This window comes from Aythya ferina (assembly GCF_964211825.1).
Source record: "Aythya ferina genome assembly, chromosome: 4".
Classification (NCBI taxonomy): domain Eukaryota; kingdom Metazoa; phylum Chordata; class Aves; order Anseriformes; family Anatidae; genus Aythya; species Aythya ferina.
The window spans coordinates 33,007,535-33,024,606 of record NC_140300.1 but is presented as its reverse complement, the minus strand read 5'-3'; positions in this window follow the sequence as shown (position 1 = coordinate 33,024,606).

Sequence of the window (17,072 nt, the reverse complement as noted above, 5' to 3'; positions counted from 1 at the left end):
GCCACCTTATCCATGAACCCAGTTTTTCATGACCCAGTGACCTTTCAGAGCCCTGATCTTGTCCAAGAATGTGGGTATTCGGAATGCATTTCCCAACTATTCTCATGTCATTTGCTTTACTCCAGGATGATGATCTCTCCAGATCCCCTTCATTACAGGGCTTCTCTGAAGCAAAAGTCTATTTTTTTTTCCCTTCTGGCAGTGACCTACAGATAGCAATCATCTTAACAAGCACAGCTAGCATAGAAACTGCCAAGAGTTCCATAAATAAAAAAAATAAATAAATAGAATAGAGAAAAAGAAGTCAGCTGACTGCAAGACAAGGAGGAGTTTTTTGGAAGTTAGCAAGATCTCTGATTTGTAGTTTGGGCATGTTCCTACTTTATCAAAGCCACATCTTCATTCTAGTAATAAGCTCTACTACAAACCAAACTCTCCAACCCAAAACTGACTGCTGACTTTATGCTGACAGTAATAGCAGCCTTTCTGAAATTATAGTTTTTGTTTCTGATGCTATCAAAATTAAAATGAAAACCTTATCCTGCAAGAGAGAATGCTTTTACACATTTTTGTACACTTTTATAACAAGATGGGGGGAGAAATTTCACAAAATTACCCAATAAAATGTTAGATTAAGATGCTGTGGTAATTCAATATTTAAGATCATAATTAAACAGCTTCAGCTGATTAGGAGTCAAGGATTAGCTAATTCCCTCCACTGGAATAAGCAGAAAAATAGGTACCTCTAGAGAGCTCCCTGTGTTACAGCCATGCTATGAAAGGAACATTTGCACAGGGGAAAAATATCTGGCTTCCATTCACTATAAGAAAAGCCAAAACAAGCAGCTTTAGCCTAAGTGCCCAAGTCTTAGACAGCTAACATTAGGTGAGTGGAACCCTGCCCTGGTTATGTAGCAGGAGGTACAGGTTGTTTTCAGTAATAGGTTCTATTGAAATCATCAGTGGAAGTGTCAGTCCTAAAATGGAGTAAAAGGTAAAAGACAGAAGGCTGCTCCCTTTGACGTGGTGTAAAATGAAGCTTGTGGCTAGCGGCAGCGTGCCTGCATTCATGTAAAGAAAAAGAATCTGTGTAATCATATATTCTTCTTTTTATTATTTTATATATAAACATGACCTAGGAGAAGGAACTATGTATAAAATTCAAACCCTTAGCAAAAGTCTATGGTTTTTGCAGAGCTACAATTTATTCATGCAGAGGAGCATGGCTTCTATTACACATCAAATATGTTTGCGGGGCAGTGCTTTACTCCAGACTGTTTACATTAACGCCACACATATCCTACTCACACTCCTTATCCATCTCCCGTGCCCTTTCCGATCCAGGAGCAAGGGGTGCACAGGAGTGATGGCTGTGTGGTGTGGAGGTGCTGACCTGCTCCCACCACCAAGTGCCGGGCAGAGGGCTGGGTGGGACGCTTGGCAGCATGCTCCATCTCCACAAAGGCATTCCTGCTGCTCTGCAATCCAGCTGCGGGCACAAGGCCCAGGCTGTGATTTGTGGTGAGGATATTTTGCTTTGACAGCCCAATGTCACTTTGTTTTTACATAATCAGCCCTTTTTGTTATAATCTGCTGGCTTCAGATAACAGCGGTGAAAAACATTTCCAAGTGGAAGTGGCACCCTGGGTAAGGACTGAGACAGAAGGCATTCAGAGACCAAATATTTCTTATTTCTTGTAATCACCTGCAGTCAAGTGTTGGCAAGTGTTTGCTGATAACTTTCTCTGCAGGAAGGACAGAGTGACAGCATGGGAAGAGAGGTTCTTTTGTGTTTTAACAAGCCCCTGATTATGCCCTTCAAAGACAGGTTTGCCATCAGCAGAAAGTGAGACAAGTATCTGTGGCCTGAAGTGGCTGGAGGAGAAGTCACACATGCCTTTGCTGTACTAGGCTTTTGTTTGGAGAACCTCTCCATCTGGATGGGCAGCAGGAGCAGGAGGGCACTTCAAGCTGAGGGAAGTACTGTACTGCTGCCCAGAAACCACTGATGGGGTTTTTGCGTGGAGCATTACAGAAAACTGCATGCAGTGCTTTTTTTTTTTTTTTTCCTGCCAAATGTAAGAGCTAAGATGTTTGCAAGCAACACAAAGTAAACTCAGGCATTGAGACTCATTCTGAAATCCGTCTGGTGGCCGATCCTGCGGCACGTACCCCGAACACACTCATTGTGTAAGCTTTCCCTCGTGCATACCCAAAGACTGTCATGAGTACAACAGCACTACCGCTGTGATACTGCTAACGGTACCGCCTCCACAAAAGGGAAGGTAATTAGCAGAGAAATGACTATTGGTGCAGCTAGAAAGTAGACAACTAATCTTTTGGATTTCAGTTCATTGCCTCGTTGTTGTCAAACCAGTGCCTGATCTTCCCAGACCCCACTTCATGGCTGTTCCTTTCTTTCTGTCTTTTCTTCTTCCCTCTTTTTGTGGAGACTATGGCTTATTCCGATTCACTTTATTTCTTTCTTCTGAAGTGGCCGTAGGGCAGCCCCCCTGTTGCCAAGGATATGGTAAATGCATGCGACATCATGCCACAGGAAACAATCGGGAGCCTCCTGCTCATGCCTGGAATGACGGTGCTGCAATCAGCAAAGCCAGACTGGGAGCAGGACTTGCACGCTGTGCAGTTATAAAAGGATTTCTCTTTAAAGGAAGTGTTTTTAGAAATAGCTTTCGGGGGGAAAGGTACAGCTTTTGCTTGTAAAATGATAGCTTACAAAGGTATTATGGCCAAACTCAAGTCAGAGAATAGACCAGCAGTGGTACACATGTGCCCTTTTGACAATAAATCAGCAAGTAATATTGCCATGTGGAAAATACTAGATTTTTTTTCCTAACCACAAAGAGCCTATCAGGAGATTAAGAATCACCATTTCTCAATGATATAGCCTCTTTACCAAAATTTAATTAATGAGGAATAATATTTTGGGAACAAGAGAAAACACCTCTGTAGGATGTGGACTGTGAGGAATAGATGGAAAGTCGCCTGTGTAAACAGCTCAGCAACTCTGGGATAAATTATAGCAGCATTTGTATGCATGATTGCCCTTCTGTGTAAAACAAGGCATGCAGCCATGCACAGGAGTGATGTGCAAGGCAGGCATGGGGGCTGATGTTAAGCTGATCCAGAACAGAAGATCTCTCCCATCACATCCGAGTTTGACCCAAGCGAGTTTATGTAACTCTAAATGAGCAAATAAATAGAGGAGCAGGTCTCTCTGAGAGTACTAAGGAAATTCAAGGTATTCTACCTACATATCTATTTCTGGGTCTGGGTTAACTCAGAATATGGATTGTAACTGCTCCATTAATAGTTATTTTGTCAATTTCTGGGCTTCAGGTCAGATGCTGAAAGATCAGGTCCAGGGTGCTCCATTTTCATGGAGTCTACACACACAGGCATGGGTACAGAGAGCTGGAGGTGTTTGTATCAGAGGCACCACCAGGAGCTTTGCATTCCCCAGATCTGTCTGCATTGCTAGCTGCAAAATGTCAACATCACCTTCCTCAGAGAGCACAACGAATTAAATGAGGCTTAATTAATTAGTGTCAGTAAAGCAGACATAACAATTATGATGGAAGTAAATAAATGTACATATTGTAAATTATTATTGTCTCTGCAAAGGATTTGTTCTGAAATCCCTATGGCCATTTCATTCCTCCTCACGTTGCTGTTGGGAACATCACTGGGAAACATTCAGAAATAAACTGCAAATTGATGAGGAGCTAATGTACTTTTACAAGTTTATATTGTAGCAAAACAATCAGGAAGCAGCCCTCTTTAATAACTCGCTGTAGACTTGATGGTGAAATACACCCCCAGTATTGTATGTCCATATCATGCTACATTATGTGTCACAAATAAGGGTACTGTTCAAAGTTCTTGGGTTTATTTGAAATGTTTTACTTGTGATAGCCCCACTGAGGCTTTTGTGTTTTCTCTGAAGTCTGTTCTACACTACAGGAGGGGAAGTTAAAGAGGCTGTGCCAGTCCGAGCTGTTTCATATAAAGATAATAATTAACTGTGTATTTTATTCGGAGTGTGTACTCACAGGAGCTGATTTTGGTCACATATGCCCTTCTGAGAATCAAGAATAATAATGCTAAACTTGGTTTAGTTACATTGAACAGGTTTGGTGTAAGTAAGAGAGAGCATCTGAACCCTACCTCCTATTCCTTCTTTCAGACCAACAGGGCATCTTTTATAATGTTCATTGGCAAGTACTGGTGCAAAGTAGTCATTTGCCCTTGGGTCATGGGATGACGTCAAGGGAAAGAAAAGGGGGGAAAAAAGTGGGGGGAATGAAAGAACAAAACCTAGTAATTGTGAAGTTATTGCATGTGTCTGTGCAGTAGGTATTCTGCAAAATATGGGTCTGAAAAAAAAAAAACAAATTTGAAGCTATACCAGGCTAGTATTGTATGAAGCCTTTGGCAGCTTTGAAATGCAGCTTATTAGCAATGAAATTTATTGCCAATCCAGTCAAGAAATTAGGCCATTATAAAGTATTCGAAATGAATGAAACCTTACATACCTTGCGGGTAGTAAGGACAATACAAACTCAATATAATAGACACTGTAATAGTGAATCATACTTGGAAATATGTAAATAGAGAAAATTCTGAGGTGCCTTTCTAAGCAAAATGACAAAAAGAGGACAAATTAAGTTGACTAGAGATCCTAGTTATAAAAACAAGCAGGACTAATGTACTGAGAGAAGCAGGCAAAATATTAAGAAAATAAGAGTACTCAGGATGAAAGATAACGTGCCACATTGAGGGGAATAACTAGGTTGAGGGGAATAACTGTGCTCTGCAGAGGCAGCCAGAGATGAAACCCTTTCCAGTCATCAGCTCACCCAAGAGATTTTTATATTTTGCTCTGTGCTCTTTTCGTTCTGCAAGTGATGGCAGTTTCAGCAGAGAGAGAATGGGAGCCAGGACCTGTGCGACTACAATATTGCCATCTCACTACATCATGCTGAGCAGAAGCCATGGAGGGGAAAAAATATCCTCCTGCCTCACTGAGGAAGGATAGGGGTGAAGCAATCATGGACCATGTGTAGAGCACTCTGTCTTTTCTGCCTCTTAGCCCAGTAGCTCTTTTATTATTTTTTTTTTTTCTTTCACTAGATGCTACTAACAGTCAACATTTGTGGAAAGAAAAGTTTCCACAGCCTATTCCAAGATACCTCCTTGTTTCTTTGGGTGACTGCATTTGCTCTGCTGTAATGAGCTGTCCGTGACTGCTGCATCTTTAGGGCTATGCACTGTTCCCTGCCAGGGATGGCACCGTCACGTATTACCCTGCTTGTAGGACATATCTGTGGATTTTCAGTTTTATGTTATACACTTTGTGCTTATGTGTTTCCCTCCTTGCTTCCCAGAAAACAAGACTTAAGGGTAACTATGTGGTGCAGTGTGTTGCTAACCTCATTAGGGGCATGAGTCTATTCACAGATGTACATTTCTTTATTGCCTGTCTCAACTTAATCAATGTTTGTCCCAATGAGTAAATGAGCAGTGAAGGAGTAATGAGATGAGTGAAAATATGAATGGAAAAATAACAAGTACTAGTTTCTATTGCCTTTAATAATATTTGTATTTATATTGTTACATTAATAAATTAAATATTAAATGAGTTAGCTAAATTAAATATTAAGACAATATGTTAGATACACATAATGTATAGATGGTATTTGTATTATTATAAGATTTTATTATTATTCCATTTTAAATACTAGCACATTTAAATATAATTCCAAAAGAACCACCCACAGACTAAGATGTGTGAATGCAAAGAGGAACAAAGGCATTTTCCAAGAAAGTCCCCAGACAGCTCAGGCACCTGAGGAGGCAGAGGGACGATCAGCATGATGGGCTGCCACCTGGGCAGGTACTGCAGACAGCCTGCTAGCTGCCTTTCAGCACTTAGGTGCATTTGGAAACCTCTCCCTCTGGCTTTAAACAGGTGATGGCAGAGTGATATGAATGGAACCTACACAAGGAGCTCGGTCTGCCATGAAAGGAGTCTGCTTGGGTTTGGGGGGGTCTGAAAAGGAAAACATCTAAAACAATTCTTAAGGTCTCCTTTTTTCTTCTCTCAAAGTCTGAATTCTTTCTTTTTAAATGACTTTTTTTTTGACATGATATGACATCTTTTTCTTCCTGTTTTCTCTCATTAAAAAAAAATAGTTTTTGTGCACATTCTAATGCATTTTAGAGAGTTTTTGTAAGACAGCTTTGCCAGCTTCCAACTACACTAAGTGTTCTGTGATTTTAGCATCTATTCAGGCAACGTTAGCTTTACATTTAATAGTCAATTTCTGAATTTACATAAACACAAAATATAAATAATCTTCAGGGACTTAATGCAACAAAAGCTAACCAGCTCTCCATAATATTATCTCTGTTCCTCATAGCTGTGCTTTGCATTTTTACCATACCTAAATAGGAGAGGGGAAACCCTATCATTAAGGCAATTTACTGAAAAAAATGCCCTGATAATAAAAACAAACAAACAAAAAATATTCTCTTGTTTGAAAATTGTTACCAGTGGAAATTTTTGAGGACAGATGCAGTGACTGTATAGTCATTCTAGTATTACAGAGCCAAAGCCGCATGAATTATTCTCAGGTGCAGGCTCTGTTTGAGTGAAAGATGTAGATGTCCATCACCTTTTTACCTCTTTCCATTTGCTCTTCCTCATCTCCCAGCCATGCAGTGCAAAGCTGAGCCTGAGACACAAGTATCCTGAAACCACAGGTAGCTGCACATATTTGCAGTCTCAAAAACAATACAATAAATTAGAAAAATATCTTTTTTTATTTTTATTTATTTTTCTGAGTGCTAAGACAGAAGAGAACTCACCCTGTGGGAGCTGGATGTGGGGCTGGCAGGTTCTGTGGTCCTGTGTCCATGTTTCAGGCACTGGGGGAATGTGTGACCAAGGCTCAGGATGTCTCTTGTATGAAGCTGCATTTGGGTGAGATGTGTCCCTGTAATGCAGCTTCACAGCAATACCTCTGTGCCTGATCCTGCTGATACCCCTTAACCTCTCTGAACACTTAATCCCCATCAGGAAAACAGGAATGATTATGCTGACTTTGTTCCACACATTCTTATTTTAAATGTGATATTTTTCAATGCAACCTAAGCATGTAAGTTAAAGTGATGGTTTCATAGACCAGTGGGCATTGCTGGAATAGGAAGAGATATGGTCATTGAACAGCTGTCATAGGACAGCACATATGGGTTTGGCATGCACTCCTGCCAAAATGCTTTGATACAAAAGTATACATTTTAATATAAAAATTAATTATGCCAATTGATTTTGAGGGGGGTGAAGGCTTGAGTGTGTGGTGTTAGCAGGAAAAAAGAAGGAAAGCATTCTGTTTTTCAAGAAAGAAAAGCAGTATCTCCTGAACGTTCACGTTTCTTTTGCAATTCCTAACTGAGAAAACACTTCCTCCTGCAGTTCTGACCAAGAAGGAGGTAGGAAAGGGCTGCTGGACAGATTTCTTTCAAACCTAGCAGCAGACAACTCAGACCCTCATCTTAAACACAGAACCTCATCTTAAACACGAGAGTCTGCATGACACTTCACTTTGAGAGGTGCAGATCTCTTCTGATGTCCACAAGGCTCCATGGACCATTCGGGATTTTCTAAGGCTTGTGATGTTTTTCTATTTTCATTGTATATTTCTCTCATTCCCTTTTTCTCTATCTTCCAAGCACTGCATGTAAATCAAGACAAAATTGGGTTAATACCTTTACCCTCAGACCAGAGAATGACAGTCAGCCTGCAGACATTTCAGTAGATGCAACTACTCCCAGGCTTAAATTTAAGCAGGTGCTGAATGCTGGCTATAGGAAAATACTTCAGTGTTCCCAGCCCAGCTCATATTTGAACAACCCTTCCAAGAAAAACCTACATAAACTTTGTCAGACAGTGAAACAATAAACTACCACACGCCTTGGACACTTCCTTGACTTCCACCCCTTTTTTAGATAATTTCCAAAAATTATGTATTCTCTTCCTGTAGTCAGTACACGACAAGCTTAGAGCAAGTTGGCTAAAGTTTGTTCAGGCTGGGGAATACCAAAATGAGGCTCAGCAGGGTGATATGGCTACAGGCTCTGTTGCTGGATCCATCGTCAGCTGGACCAGCTCCCTCCTCATGTCCTGTACACGAAGCTTAATTGGCCTGGTTACTCCAAGAAAAGGCAGCAGTGTGGATTTACTGCACTGTATAAATGTGTTTATAGCTTGTCAATAGCACACTTACACTCACTTTTTTCCAACATAGATTTCAAATAAGCCCTTTGCTCAAATGAGTCTATTAACTTTAAAGTGCCTAAAGCTAAACTGAATTACAGGAGGCAAGCTTTGGGGGCTGCAGCCCAAAACAGCTGGGGATGGCTATTGGAATCTTCTGTCAGTGACTGTTTTGGGGGCATTGCTGGTGGAAAAATAATTAATTAAGTAAAAGCAAGCAGCATACATTGCTCCAACTGAGCTGCCTGTTACTTCGGCTGGTGCTCAGATCCACCTGACTCCTTGGGCTTGTTAGAACAGCTCTTGATTTCAGCCAACAAGAAACCAGAATATAACCCATTCCTTCCTCTTTTTAGTAATTTTGAATAGTCATAATTCCCCGTGGGTAGGGAACAAGGGGATCAGCAGCCATAAGAGATGCTGGGGGAGCCATGCCTCTGCATAGCACTGGAGACTTTCATGCCTAACAGCAATTTGCAGCCCAGCAGGGATAGTTAATCAAGCAGAAAGTTTTAGAAGACCCCTAAGTGCAACCCATAATTACTTATACCTGCTCCAGATGAGTTCTCTCCAGCTAAGGAATAATATGGCATTCTAGTTGCAAATAAGTGTTTGACTTTACCTGTAATACTAAAAGAACACCTTCCTACTTGATGAGAGAAAATATTTGAACTAATGTAAATTTTACGGTTTAACATAAAGACATCTGGCTGATATTTTTCTGTCTCATCCCCACCAAATAGTCCCTTAAAAATTCTTCAGACTTACAAGCATTGCTTTTGCACATTTCTGCAAGCTAGAGCATGATAATTACTGGATATCTGCTTTGAAATCATTTTGGAAAAAAAAAAAAAAAAAAAAAAAGGCTCCTTTTGTTTCACAATTATCCCTAGTATCACAAAAGAAAAGCACTTCTTACTTACTTGCTGGGGGAACAGAAAAATAGATGGACTTGATATGTAGTAAGAACTAGATGTGTTTCTGTGCTGTGTTTTATTTCGCTTTTTTCCCAGGGAGTTTGCTCATAGTTTCTGGTGGGTAATGAGGAAGTATCTCCTGATCTGTAGCTGTCTGGGGAATCCCTTTTCCAGAGGAAATTTTGAGCACAGCATTATCACAAGTTATAGGCTGATCTGAGAAAGCACGGCTGCTCTGTGAATTGGGAACTGCTCCCTTCCCAGCCTGCCATCCATTACAAGGCGATGCCTGCCCACTGCTTTTTGTGCCAGTGAGTTGTTTGTGTGATGACCGAAAAAAAAACATCTATGTGCCACAGTCAGGACGTGATGCCCCATTCCCTCCAGAGCCTGGCTCACATTGCCCTGTTTCTGGGTGGCAGCCATCAGAAAGAGCTGCAGACATTATGAAAGGATACAATTTTTAATTAAAAATTATAATGTGCTGGTGTCACACTGTGATACAAATCGGACTTGCAAACTTCAGCAAAATACCTATGTTTAGGAAATTAATGTTTTCACTGCGATATTTCTTAGACCCACTAGATTTAGAAAATACCAGACTACATAGATGTTTGTTGAAATTAAAGGCATTGTGATGAGTGAAAATGCACTGAATCTGCTTCATATGACATTCAGACACCTCATTCCATGTACAGATACATGTCTCCAAAACAAATGCATGGCAATATACTAGTCATGACCCACACGGTTTTTCCCTGGAGACTTCCGTGTGCATAAAAGAAGAAATGAGAGCAAAAGAAGCTAGGAGAGAGGAAATAGTCCAAACAGGCTCTGAATGGAACAGATATGGGGAGAGGAGCTGCAGGAAACTGAGTGGGAGCAAGCTTGAGGGCTGAGCCCAGGTGGAGAGAGACCTGGAGCTGCAAGCAAGAAGCCATCTCCTGTGATGTTGTGGTGTGCCTTCTCCTGGCCTGGGGGGCATGTCAGTTTTAGGTATGCAGGGCTGCTTCAAAGATACCCAGCAGCAATACCCATTTTTCTGTTTAACAGAATATATGGAGACCCCTGTATTTTGTCCAGCCACTTTGATCACGGCACTCACAGCTGACTGGCTGTTGTTATATGGCATCAGCCATTAGGCAGTGCTGACAGACTCATTTAGTTATTTGTGTCTTATCAGGAAAAAAAAGTGTCTATTGCCACTCTCCAGGTATGCAGGAAGGCTCAAAAACAAAACAAAACAACAACAAAAAAAAACAGGCATGGAGAAAGAAGCATCAATGGCTACTGTCCTAATTCTTCTGTTCATGTTGGCTTTTGCATTTGTTCAGGTTAGGCTGCTGCCACTTCATGGTGCACTTTATCTGCTGGAATGACAGTGGAGCTGTCTGTGTTTATCTTCTGCATTTACATTTGCATTTATATTTGCATTTATATTTGTTATCTTTATATTTTGGAAAGGCTATCCGCTTTGATTTTTGCTTTCACCTGACTGGACCCCTTTGCATGGTAGGTCTCTTCCAATATTGATTTCCCATAGTGTTTCAGAGAGCACATTTGAGCGGAGGAGGTTGCTGCATGAGTTGGGAGACCAAAGACTTCAGGAGAGCTCTGTAGTTGGCTGGGGGGTCTTAGGGAAATTTCTCTCTCAGTTCTTTATATACAACCTCTTATAGCCGTAAAGCTGGGATTTGTCTGTTATATTTTTTAAGGCCATTGGACTCTTAAGTGGGCCTTCCTTCTGCTTCTTTTGTGTTTAAGATCAGAAATCGTGAGACCAGGATGATATTTCATTCAGTTTACCACACAAACAATCACTGAAATGTTTTCACCCATTTTCTCTTGCTTCAAAGGAAGGAAAGAAATGTTGTCTGCTGCAATTTAAGCACTCTAGAAAGGACAGACAGACCTTGGTAATGTAGCAGCCCTGGGTAATCAAAAGAAAAATCTGTCCTGCTCAGCTGAATTGCCTCATGAAACACAAACGCCAAAATGCTGTGACCTTCATGAAGTTGGGGCCTCCTGACAGCACAGAGAGATTCCTTGTATTCCTTCATTTGCAGTTTTCTGCAACAAGACTGCAGCGAGACTGCAGCAAACAGGGAACATCAGACACCCCTGCTATGCACAGGGTGGCCAGCAGATATCGGGTCCAACAAACCCGACTATAATCAGCCTCAGACACAACGTGAATAATTGTGATGGAAGCTGAATCCTTCATTTGCTCTTTGTGTTTTCTGCCTTTTCTTTGGTTTTGTTTTTCTCTCTTCCTTTGCAATTGTCAAGGAAGCATCTGTGAGTTTTATTAAACAAATGTTACACATTAAAAACCCATTGCTGTCTGCCAGAAAGGAAAATGGCATCTTATTTGAAAACAATATGCAATTGTTATTGCTGTCTTGTTGCAAGTTACGCCCTTGAAAAATGATAGGGACTTATTTAGTAGCAAGTGATGCTGAGGAAAGCACTATAACTAAAGCATTAACTGTTGCATTATCTTTGGGAAATACAATACCCAATTTCAAACACCATAATACAAATATGCTTGGTATATTGTGCTCTTAGATATGTTTATGATCGCTTCAAGGAGAAAGTAGTTACGGGACGGAATAACAGCATTTTTCCATGATGCTTTTGTTTGCTTGTTTCAGTGTTGCAGTCAGCAAATGCTCGCTCTGGCCAAATGCACCGAGGTACTGGTATAGCGTCTGTCTGGTAGACTGAGCATTTTGTGGTCACCACTCATGTTTCATTTCATGCATAAGCCTTGGGACAGTAAAGAGGACTTGGGTCTCGATCTGCCATTGCATCTATCAGCACTAACTGATTTTATTGGCAGGCTGTGTGCAAATGTTGCAACACCATCCTGGAGTATGCCAGCAGGGCTAAGGCTGATATGCTATGACTAGAAGTACAATTTTTACCTTAAGTAGGTACCCTCTCTCTCTCTCTATATATATATAATATATATAACGTATACATCTGTACATATACATATAATAGCAACTTCTGAGGTTTTATTGTTCTTTTTTTTTATGTTTCCATCTGAATATATTTTGTATCCCCTTTTATTTTACTTCTCTCTTTTTTTTTTTCTGCTCAATTTTATTTTGTATTTTATGCTATGTATAATTTAGATCACTACTAACACATTGTTGCAAAGCAAATCAGGAGACACAAAAGCAGATCATTCGTCATCAGTGGCAGAAACCACTTGGAAACCTGGCCTTATTTTCTGCATGTGGTTAAAGCCTCTCTCTCAGCAGAACTTATTTACTATATTTCAGTTACCTGCTATTTATTCAACAAATAGTTCCTGCTATTGAATTTAATTTTCCTCTCCTGCTTTAGATAAAACATAAAAATATTTTTATGATGAATAATAGGTTTTATAAATACTGGATAATATAGTACATAAAGAATTGTGGGAACTAGTGTAAAGTTTTTGTCCATGCTGTTCATTCAAGTGTGTTGGATCCATAATTCAGAAGAGGTGAAAGCCCTGATCCGAGTAGAAGGTTATTTTTAACTACAAAAACAGTAGCATAATCAGTATTCAAAAGGAGAAAAGAACTCTGAAAAAAATCTGCAAGAGTTTTAGCCAAAAAAAACCTTTTACTTCTACACCTTGTACTAATTATCCTGTTACTACAAGTCCAATTAACTTGTTCATTTAAAATATATATATATTAAAATTTAATATATAAATTATTTGACTTATGATTTAATTTATTTATTTTTTTAACTGACCTTAGACACTGTGATTTTTCTCAGTAGTGGATCAACTCTTTGGAATTCCAAAATGTGGCTACACGAAATGCTCCTGGTTCCTTTTTCCCTCCAGCTCCAAAAAACTGATGCCCATGGTGATTACTGTGCATTATTTGCATTGTGATATTACCAAACCACTCCTTTCTTAGAGCATAAACTATCAGATGAGGCCCAAAAACCTCCAGCTGCAGAACAGAAGAACATGGTGAGAGCTGAACAATGGAGGTTACAGCAAAGTTTCACCTATGTAAAAAACTCTGGAGATGCTCTAATGATATTTTGGTACCTTTGAAACAAAGCCCTGAGCAAATGCAACCCTGTGGCCGCAGTCTGGGAATGAAGATAATGTAAATAGGAAGCTCATACTGACATGCCATGTAGCATTAGATAGTACATAGAACTGGCACAGGGTATTTACTGCCAGCCGAAGCATGGTTCTCATGTCATCATTAGGAGTACAAGCACTGTGCTGAGCCCCGGTCTCCACTTGGCACCTTTACAACTGCTTACTCTGTAACAGCCAATGGTTCTGTCTGCAAAGAGCATTTGTACTTTTGGGACTTGGAGAAGGTCTGAAGACCATGCAGGTACGTAGCAAAGCGTTCTGCAGGCTGAAACCCCTCAAAAATCTTTTCTCAGGGAAGGCAATGGAAATGCTATGGGCAGAATCAGGGCATGTCAAATGAGCAGAAAAATTCACACTTATTTTGAATATGGCAGCCTTGGAGTGGAGGAATCTCTCTGGTATTGGATGCCAGAGCTGTAGCACAGAGGCTTCAAAGTGTGCTGCTTACTGAGGTATCAATGCTACAAGATTTGGCCAAGCCAAATTTCGAAAGAATGAAAGCCAAGATCCTAGGCTCCCATTGGCAAGGAAAGAGGTTAATGCATCTATCATTTATAAAAGCGTCTGTGAAGAATTTGCCTGTGCCCTCCCACTGGTGAGAAATTCTAGCATTCACAGTATAGCAGCTGATTTCATTACACACAGACAGTGACCGAAACTGGTAGCAGAGCTTGTCATTATTAAGACTGAGTGAAACCTGTGGCAGCTCTGGTTTGCCAGCAGATTCCCATCCATTTTCAGGTGGGAGCACAGAGCACAGAGTGCTGGCTGGCCACCCAGCATGTCACATCTCACAGATTTCCTGCACTTACATGGGCAGCAGAGTGATCAATCGCTGGGAAAAGCTTCATGTTGCACCTTCCCCAAGAAATTGGTGAAAGGGGGATTCTGCCCGTTATACCTGGTATGCAAAGTGCTTTGCAAAGGTCCATTGAAGACACCTCATCACCTCTGCCATAACACCTCATAGTACCTCATTAGCTCTTCCCTTTTTACAGTCTTGCAGGTGAAAAGGTTTGCCTTGTTTAAACACCCCTAAGGCTACCAGTGAGGAAATACAGAACTATACAAGAAATCACTAGAATATAAAAACAGATGCGCATGTTCGCCTTGGGGATAAGCACGCTATGATATGGGGCTAAACTCTAAACTCTGCTCCAGTTTCACTTAGTGTCAATGCAAAGCGATCCCAGCACAGCCAGCAGATTTCTGAGTTTATGCCAGGCTCGCAGAGAGCAGCATTTGTCTGAGGATTACCGTCAGGCTCCTCACAATCACATTTTCACTTGTTCCAGGTGGGCTGGGTCTTGTTGACAATTCCCTGGGCTTCAATTTGGAAGAAATGGCTTCATGTTTGACCTTGTATCTCCAATGTCATGTGTCTGACTGCCTCACCCACACGCTTTGCACTGAGTCTGTTCCCCTTTATTTGAATTTCATATGATGTAAGCTGTAGTAGCAATGCCTGCTCTTTTTTTTTTTTTTTCTGCTTCACTTTTGGCTTAGAGCATTCTCAAGTGGTCCCCAGTTTTTGTTTCTGTGTCTACACTGCTTTTATAAAACTGCCTCAGCAAATATGGGTGACCGATAAAAGGTTTGCTTCCTTTCACTCTCCGCTGCTGCAACTTGAATTTTCAAAATCCCTTTGGGCTGAACAAATACAGAAGATTTTATGGACAATTTTCAAAACGGTCACAGATTTTTCATATGTGAAAACAGAAAGCCAAAGTTTTATCTGAACCTAATCCAAACACTCTGAACATTTTTGAAGGTCTCACATGTACCTATGCAGATACTTTTCTTACACTGGCTGCGAGGAGGGGACAACTCTTGGTAGTGGCAATAGCTAAGTGATTTAATGTGGTCCCCCTGACCACTGGTTTAGTAGTAGACTACTACTACTACCACTGGTAGAAGACATCCCAGGGCTAAATAAATTGATATCCATTTAGTATTTAAGTATCTACTCATAGTAGCAGATGCAACATATGGCTACACATATGTGGATTGTGGTGCACTGCTGAAGCAGTGAGTGTCTCTCAATATATTGCTTTTTAAACTTTTGTGTTCCAATGAGTCATTAGATATTTGATGATATGCAATTTTCAGATGAGAGTCCTCAGGGTCACATGAAGATTAAAAGTGAGACAAACAAAGACATCACACACACACACACACACAAAATCTGGATCGTGAGTTCCCCAGAAAGGCACTGGGAGTGACAGACATTCAAGTCTGAAAACCAGTGTCTGAGAAAGGCAACAAAGAGACAGGAGTGAACAGCCACCTTTACAAAAAAATGACCTGGTATGTTTTGAGTCTGCTGTGATTTGTGATTTTTTCCCTCACATTTGAGGGAAAAAAAAAAAAAAAAAAAAAAAAAAAAAAAGAAAAAAAAAAAGAGGAAAAAGAAAAATAAGCCAAGATATTTCAGTGTAAGCATGTTAAATAACTGGCATCTTTCCTGAAAACTTGTAAAATGAGTTGTAGCTCCACACAATTAAGTTGGCTGGGTTATAGTATCCTGCAAAATTAGACATCTTTAATGGGAGTGTTGACAATTTCTTCAGTGTAGCAACAAAGTGGTGCCCACTCAGAGAAGGAAGCAAAGCTCCTGGGAAGTAATTAAAGAACATTTTGGTCAGCTTGTGATGCAAATGTGATTTTTTCAGGTTACACAGAAATAAACTGGAAACACACAGAACATCAGCAAAAATGAATAAAGTAACAAGATTGACTGATGTTTGTCCAAATGGGCCTGAAAGGAAAGGGAAAGGATGGGGAGAGAGATATGACAGGAAGGTTTCAGAGTTGCTGTGGTTCAGGAAAATCTCTCTCCTCTTTGTCTTTTTAATTTTAGATTTTTACAGTCTGACGATGGAGACAAAGCTAAGCCATCTTTTCATTAACTTTAACTGTTTCTCCTTCATCTGGAAAAAAGACACTAATTCAGATTCACATTTAACTGATGCAGAACCTTGTTACAGAACAGAAATTGCATTCTTGAAATGTGCTATTTTCACTAGTCTGTAGCTATATTTTGTTTCAAGACAAGTTTTTCTTCATTACTTTTTTAATGGTGTTACATATCATAGTCTGTTCATTACATAGACCATTTCCTATTCAAATTACTGTGAATTAAATTCAAGTAATTTTTGTGAAATCAACAGAGACCATCTAGATTTCAACTGATTTACGTGATGCAGGAATATGGTTTTATACTGTAATCTAGGTCCACAAGTTCACTAATGACTTAATGAAATTTAGAAAAGCTAAGTGCACTAATTCCCAAATTAAATGCATCCTTTTTTTCTGTTAACATGATGAACTAATGATGGTCAACAATAATATTGAATAAATATATCCAAGAGGTAACACCCTCCTATGTACCTTTCATACTTAGCTAGCTCAATACTTCCAACAGTTCTTCAATGGTGTTACTACTTTGCTTCAGGAAGCAAATTTAACACAAGAATACCAAGAGGAAAGCAAGGTTTTAAAATCGATATTTAATTGTTGAAGTCCACCTAACAAACCAATCTTTTGGTTATTTTGTCAACATGGTAAAATTAGGAGGTAGCTGGTGTCCAAGGGGAAACAGCCAAACTCTAAATCAAGACTTGAAAAAAAAAAAGACTTGAAAAATCAGGAGACATAAAGTACAGGGAGGAAGAACCAAGTCACAAAGTCTCTTCTTTTTGTCCATGAAGACGTTGTTCTTGAAGGGCTTCATTAA